Genomic DNA, 8,554 nt, shown 5'->3' on the forward strand with positions numbered 1-8,554 from the left:
GTTTTTGATGAACTCAACCAGAGCGCCAGAGATCCCGAAGTCCGTCAGTGCCTTTATTATGGTATCCGGTAGGATGTTGTTGAATGCGCCCTCGATATCTAGGAAAGCTACCAGTGTGAATTCTTTATTATACAATGACTTCTCGATTTCTGTAACAAGTGAGTTAAGTGCTGTTTCGGTTGATTTCCCTTTACAGTACGCATGTTGTGAGATGCTGAGCTTATAAGGGCTGATGTTGGCCCTAATATGCTCTTCTAAAATTCTTTCTAATGTTTTTAGCAGAAAGGAGGATAGGCTTATTGGCCTGAAATCCTTAGGTGTCGTGTGCGAACTTTTTCCCGCTTTAGGGATAAAGACCACTTTTACCTCTTTCCATGTTGATGGGACACTTTTCAGTTTCAGAGCGGCCTTAAATATGACCGTCAACCACTCCATGATGTGGTTTAGTGAATGTTGTATTTGGGCCGGGAATAATCCATCTGGGCCCGGTGATTTAAATGGTTTGAACGTGTTCACTGCCCAGGTTATCCTAGTTTCAGTGATTATTTCTTCAATGTCAGAGTTTGGTCTTTCTGTACCATTGTTGATTAACACGTTAGATGATTCGTTGCTGGGAAAGTGTGTGTCCACTAGCAACTTCAGAGTTTCGTCACTCGAAGTAGTCCAACTCCTGTCCGGTTTTTGGAGGTATCCGGTGGTATAGTGTTTTTTTGAAAGGATTTTACGCAGTCTGGAGCCCTCTGTGGTTCCTTCGATTTCTCCACAGAACGTTCTCCAACCAGACCTTTTCGCTTTCCTAACTTCTTTTTTGTAAATTTTTAGCTTAGTGTAGTAGTAGTCCCAGTCTTTACTCTCTCGTGTCGCTTTCGCTCTATTAAACTGTCTTCTGCTGTCGTTTCTTAGTGTAGACAGGTCTTCTGACCACCAGGGCGGCTTTTTCTTCCCCTTATACTTAATTAAGGGGCATGCCTTGTTTAGCGCAGTTCTACAGACCTCCGTAAGTATTTGTACGTGTTCGTTCAATGATTCTCTGTCTTCAATAGTAATATTTTGGGAGTTTGGAAGTCTTTCCTTAAGTTCCCGTTTTCAACTACTTTTTTGCAACTATTTCTATATGAAATCGCTCGTGTAAGTAATGACGATCATTTTGAACCCAAAATTATTAAAATCGGTTCATTTTTGACTAAGTTATGAGCATTTAAAAAAAAAAAATCTTATATTATTAAAAAAAATCGATTTTGAGCCGAAAAACAAAATTGCCGATAAAGCTAGAAAAAAATTTTTTTTGGGCGAAAAAAAAAATACGTGTCTCATTATTTTGACCAGAGAGCAACATATTTGAGTTACATCGAAATCGAAGAACATGTCCCGAAAAGCCCTTTTGAATTGAAATGGAAAGAATCTATATAAGAAATTTTTTTTTAATTGCTCATAGCTTAGTCAAAAATAAGCCGATTTGAATGATTCTGGGTTCAAAATAATCGTAATTACTTACATAAGCGATTTCATGGAGAAATAGTTGCAAAAAGTAGTTGAAAATTTTTTCTTTTGCAAAAAACAAAAACTGCGAAACAGGGTGTTTACTCAAAAATTCATTACTCAAAAACAACTCATTTTAGCTACTAGGCATGCAGCTCAATTAAAGTTTGAGATGTCCTTTTGATTTGGAAAAAGTTATAAAAAAAAAAAAAATACACTTTTTGAAATATTGAATTTCGAAAAAATTTCAATTTTTTTTCGTTTTTGCTAAATAAAAAAATTTCAACTACTTTTTTGCAATTGTTTCTACATGAAGTCGCTTGTGTATGTAATTACGATCATTTTGAACCCAAAATTATTAAAATCGGTTCATTTTTGACTAAGTTATGGGCATTTAAAAAAAAAATGTTCTTATATAATTAAAAAAAATCGAGTTTGAGGCGAAAAACAAAATTGCCGATAACTCTTGAAAAAAAATTTTTTCGGGCGAACAAAAAAATACGTGTCTCAATATTTTGACCTGAGAGCAACATATTTAAGTTACATCGAAATCGAAGAACATGACCCGAATAGCCCGGTTGAATTTAAATGGAAAGCATCATCAGTTTTCACGACGTTGCATCTGTCAAACAAACCGCGTTAAAAAGCGTTTATTATCTTTAATAATTCATTTTTATTGTTTTATATCGTGTATTGTGCAAAGTGCTTAAGTAGCTGTGATTAATAAACATTGCATGTGACATAATTTACATAAATATATTCGATATGCCTCCTATAAGACGAAGTTATTTAGGTAGAAGAACACGAAATGCTACAAACCAAACTAATTACCGATATTATCATACTGCACAAGAACGTGACGACCGAAACGAACGTGAAAGAATTCGTATATCGCGAACGGGGAGAGCGAGAGATTCAACTAATAATGGCGCAAGTTTGAATCGAGCTAAAATTGGTATAAATATTATTTATATTTGGTCAAATCATTTTTTTTAATTTACAGATACAAGGCCAAATAGATCATAGAGCAGGTTCACTGTTACCAGTATCAGATAGCAATTACATATTCCTGCAAATTTATTTCATGGGCAATTCACCACAAGAAATTGATATTCGTTGTTCCCATAATAGTTCACTAAAGAGGTCTATTGTAGAACAATTACAAACTTTATTTCATGAGCACAATCAATTTTTGTTTAAAACTGCACTGGATCTTATGCCATCTGATAATCACAAAATTGTAATCAGAGCTGATAAAACACCTAATGGCCAACATGCAAGACGTTTTAATGCACCAACTATTGGTGAAGTTGCCATCGTTATAGTTGGAGAAAACTTGGAATTTCGTGATATTGTTTTACATCGTCGGAATGATCAATTACAACGTATAAAGGAAATACACCGCTCATATGACGCACTGCAATATCCCATTATATTTCAAGATGATAAATCCCATTACAGGTAATTGAAATATTAGTTTAGCTATGGAGATATATTATCAGTCACTAGATTATTCTTTTTTTAATTTTACTGTTATGAAAACAAAAATCTATTTTCAGGTTCTGAAACCAACAAAAAAGTCAGTTCAATGAACTATTATTCATACCGGCTAATGATTCGGGAAAATGAAAACAATCACATACTCAAATGTCGGCGATTATATCACAAGTATGTTGTAGACATGTATGTTAAAATTGAAACGGAGAGATTAACATTCATCCGTTTGAATCAAACCAAACTCGGATCTGAAGAGTATATTCACCTTCAAGATGCGATTAATACTGATAGAAACGCACAGAATGTTGGTCGGATGACTATTCTTCCAGCAACATATACCGGAAGCCCTCGACATATGCATGAATATGCTCAAGATGCCATGTCATATGTTCATGTCATAAATTCCTGAGCAATCACTCATTGATCGTCATGATATTACATCTTCAGACAAAAGTTGAAATCTTTAATGGATTTTACTTTGAAACATTATGTGTTTGGAGAGACACGCTGCTGGATGTATTCTGTGGAATGGCACAAACGGGGATTGCTACATGCACACATTTTGATTTAGTTAGTTGAAAAGATAAGGCCAAATGAAGTTGATGCAGTAATATGAGCTGAAATCTCTAATGTAGAAGTAGATCCTGGATTACATGAGGCAGTTATCAAAAACATGATACATGGTCCCTGTGGAAATGTTAAAATCGATATCCACGGACATTAATATCTAAAACAATCACTGGTAATGACGGTTATCCACTGTATCGTCGCCGATCGACAGCGACAGTGGAAGATCAACAATTGTCAAATTAAATCAACAAGATATTGAAATAGATAGTCGCTGGTTTGTTCCATATTCACCCATTTTATTAAAGACCTTCAAAGCGCACATAAACATTGAATCTTGCCATTCAGTGAAATCTATTAAATACATTTGCAAATATGTAACCAAAGGGAGTGATAGGCTGTGATTGGTATTAATGCAGAGAATTCCAATGATGAAATTACCAAATACCAAATGGGTCGCTATGTTAGTAGCGACTATTCGTGAGAGACATCCTACTGTTGTTCATTTAGCAGTGCATTTAGAAAATGGACAGAAAGTATATTTTACAGTACAGAACGCAGTACAAACAACTGCTCAGCCACCATCTACACATACCAGTTTTTTTTTTAAATATGCCAAAACGATGCTTTTGCTCAAACAATGTTATATTCTGAAATGCCAAAATATTATACTTGGAATCAATGCTCAAGAAGATTTATACGACGGAAACCAGGAAAACCAGTTCCAGGATACCCAGATATATATTCTACATATGCGATTGGTCGAATTTATTCAGTACATCCAAGCAATGATGAATGTTTTTATTTAAAACTGCTATTAGTCAATGTACGTGGCCCAACATCATTCTGCGGAGCAATCATAACCCATTTGGTGGTGCAATGATTTTATTAGCAGGAGATTTTCGTCAAACATTGCCAGTGATTCCACGAGCAACTCCAGCTGATGAACTCAATGCATGTTTAAAGTCCTTCAATTTGTGGAAACATGTCGAGGTATTACGCTTAAGCAAGAATATGCGTGTCGAGTTGCAAAATAACGGATGTGGAGACATATTCTCTAAACAACTCATTGACATTTTTCCTTGCCAGTTGACTCGATTAAAAGATGAATTTATTCAAAAGGTGTTTCCAGATGGTGCTCAAAATTACAGAAACAATGATTGGTTGAGCGAACGTGCTATATTGGCTGCAAAAAACATAGATGTAAATAAATTCTCTTCTTCTTGTATTTAGGGCATGCCTTTTTTTCTTTACACAATTTCTTAGATACAAAATTTTATAATTTATCATATTAATAATACTGAATTATATATGTAATATTTAAATACATAACTGATATTAATGTGCTATTGAGGATGATATCCAGCTTTGCGCCCATCTTTTCGGTGGTCTTCCAGGTCGTCGCCTTCCCACTGGAATTCCGTCACGTGCAATCTTAATTAATCGGTTGTTGGAGGCTCATGAAACATCTCGTTCCATGCGCGTCTTCTTGATCTTATAAATTTGACAATGTCATCGGTGTTCCTTTGGATTCTAATATCATGGTTTCTACAGCAATCCCACCTCGTTTTTCCTGCTATCGTCCTTAATGTGTGCATTTCTGTAGAGCGCAATAATTGTTTCGTTTTTGTGTTCTCCACACGAGCTTCTGCATCGTATGTTAATATCGGTCTTACGATTGTTTTATACACACGCGTTTTACTTTCTACATTCATATATTTGTTCTTCCATATAATATCTCGCAGAAAACCTGATATTTTTGGACCATTTGTACATCTTTCTCTCACTTCTGTGACGATATTCCGATCGTTCGATACATCTATTCCCAAAATGAATTAAATTTCAAAATTCAAGAACAAATTACAGGGGAATTGAGGATATATAAATCAGTTGATTCGGCTACAAACCAAGAGGATGTCGTCAACTATCCGCCTGAATTTTCAAACTCGTTGGATATACCAGGATTGCCACCTCACAATCTTCAATTGAAGGTTGGATCGGTAGTTATATTGTTGAGAAATATCAACCAATCGCGTCTTTGCAACGGCACATGGTAAGCGATAAAAAAATTATTGAACAACGTGATAGAAGCATCTATACTGAAAGGAAAGTATAAAGGACAAAACGTTACCGACTAATGTACCATTTAAATTTAAACGACTACAGTTTCCAGTGCGGTTTGCTTTTGCTATGACCATAAATAAGTCCCATGGGCAATCATTAGGTGTTTGTGGTATTAATCAATTGTATGTTGCCTGTTCCCGTGTTGAAAAACCATCAGATTTGTTTGTTTATTCACCAGGTAATCAAACAAAAAACTTTGTATATCATAAAGCACTACAATAAAAATAAAACAAATTTTTGTTAGTAACTATGATTCACTTGATTTACAATAAAACGATTACTGAAAATACTTATATACGTTTTATTTCATTATTCTTTATTATATCGGTTATTAACCCTATGTTAATAATAATAATAATAAATAATTAATTATCTCTATGTTTTGTCATTGAAGCACCGACTAACAATCGCTTCGTGCGGACTCGTTCCCAAAGTGCTATTGCTGTTGATAATTTTCTCGTGTTTTAAGTGCTAAACGCATTTCCGGAATTGCCGGATTTCCCTGAATTGCCAGCTATAAATGTCAACCGCCTACAACTCAAATTTATTGTCATAAAATCCACGGAAAATGATAAGCAAAGAAAACTAATAACAAAGTTTTATATACGGGTTCTACATACATGGTGGGCTTTATAGCGTTTGCTTTTTGAACCAACTATTTTTTTGAGAATAACATGTCCAATGTGTTCATAATTTACTTTAAGGTTTGACATTTACGAAATGGGACGCTATACGCATGAACAAAATTTGGAAATGTTGAAAACCTATTTCCAAAGTGGTGAGTCTTCTTCTTCTTCCGCGTTTACAGTAAATGGCGAGCGTTACCGTGAAATGCTCAACGAGTTTTTGTTTCCAAAAATTGAAGAGGATGACATGGACGACATTTGGTTTCAACAGGACGGTGCAATTTGTCACACTGCCAAAGTTACACTCGAACTTTTGGCTACCGTTTTCGAAAACCGAATAATCAGCCGAAATTCTGATATCAATTGGCCGCCTCGGAGCTATGATTTAAGCCCGTTGGACTTTTTTTCGTGGGGAGCCGTTAAAGACAAATGCTATGCGAACCATCCAGACACGATTGATGCTTTAAAACACGAAATCGAAGTTGCCGTTCATGAAAGTGGAGCCCAAACAATCGAAAATGTGCTTAAAACTTGGGTTGATCGAATGGCCTACTGTCAAGCCAGTCGTGATATTAGTTTTTATTCACAAATGACAATGTTTAATCTTCAAAATAAAAAAACAATTTAAAAAAATATTGATTAGTTTTTTTTTATAGCCGATTCAAAAAGCAAATTTTACATGGCCCACCCTATATTTTGCTTACTTTTAACATTTATACGGTTCCCAAGAGCATTGATATAGCATGGTACAAACTCGGAGTGAGGGAATATTTTCCTATTCCCATGCGATGCAAAAGTTGTCAAAAGCTGGGCGTACACTCAAGCATTGCAACAACAATCCCATTCGGTTTGTAATCTTCCCCCACACACTCCTTCCAGCTGCACTCGCACTATGTGGGCCAGCTGTCTGGGGCCGCACCCATATTCCGCCAACTCATGACCAAATGTCCAATATTCCAACAAGAAAGAGAATTTGAAAATTAAAACGCAGATACATAGATGCAGTACGTTTGAAGAACGACGCACATTTAACCAAAATAACCCTCTCAATTGTGAAATTTCTAACGCCACTGTTACTGCTCCTAACTCTTATTCAGACAACAAAGAAACCAATTATGTAAACTACAAAACCAGTTCTGTGCCCACTTCTCCCCTTCCCACTAATATGTCCCCACCCAACACTAATCACACTCCAGCTTTCCACATTCCCATGGCAGCCGGTTCTACGTTACCGGAATGACTCGGGATATTCCCGACCAAGGGCTGCCGCCCCAGTATATAAGCCCTGTCTAGTGCACCGTATTTTACCCCAATCTTATGCAACTTATGGCAGCCAGTTTGCTCCAAATACTTCTCTTCCGGGCTGGCGTCGAACCCAACCCCGGACCTGAGGTATTTTACTGCTGCATTTGCCACAAACGGCTCCACCCGAACTCCACCTCGGTTAGGTGTAACCAATGCAACGGGTGGTGCCATCTTAAGACCTGCTCAGGCCTTAAGACACACAGGGAGTGGTCCACAAGGCCCCTGCCTCTACGGCTACACTGCCCTCAGTGCCGGCACATCACACTGCCGCCACAAACAACACCTCAACGGTAAGGAGCCCCCACGAGCAACACAACTCCCTTTCAAACCCACAACCCTCCTGCTCCTACCCCAGTGCGGGGACAAACCAGCAGCTCTTGGTCCCCCGCACAGTCTGCTCCGTGTGTCAGACCGTAGTTCCTCGGAACTTGACAACTGTCCAAAGCAATTCTTGCAGAGGATGGTGCCATTTTCGGAGGTGCCCCGGCCTGCACACCACCCGTGAGTGGACACGCGACTACGTTGCCTCCTGCTGCAGAGCTCTGCACCCGCAACCGCCCCCAGTGGCGCGGCCACTAGCCAACACCAGGCCACAACCTTTGTTGTGGAACACACAGCAGGACCAACGCAGACAACATAACGCATCCCTGACCCCCCGAGCTACGACAACCCTCCCGCGAAGCTTCAAGCTTGTGCAACTAAACTGCAACGGACTTACGAGCAAGATTGACGAGATAGTCGACTTCATGAGCCGGTTCGGAATTAAGATAGCTGCGGTCCAGGAGACAAAGCTGCACGTTAGCTCGCCCCTGATCACCAGGGACGGCTACAATGTGCACATTAAGGACCACGAGCGAGATAGCGGTGGTGGCCTAGCGTTTATAGTCCACCATTCAGTGCAGTATCGTCTTATCGATGAAGGCATCGACCGCAGGGACAGCACCTTAGAACGTCAA

Source organism: Anastrepha obliqua, chromosome 6, assembly GCF_027943255.1.
Source record: "Anastrepha obliqua isolate idAnaObli1 chromosome 6, idAnaObli1_1.0, whole genome shotgun sequence".
Classification (NCBI taxonomy): domain Eukaryota; kingdom Metazoa; phylum Arthropoda; class Insecta; order Diptera; family Tephritidae; genus Anastrepha; species Anastrepha obliqua.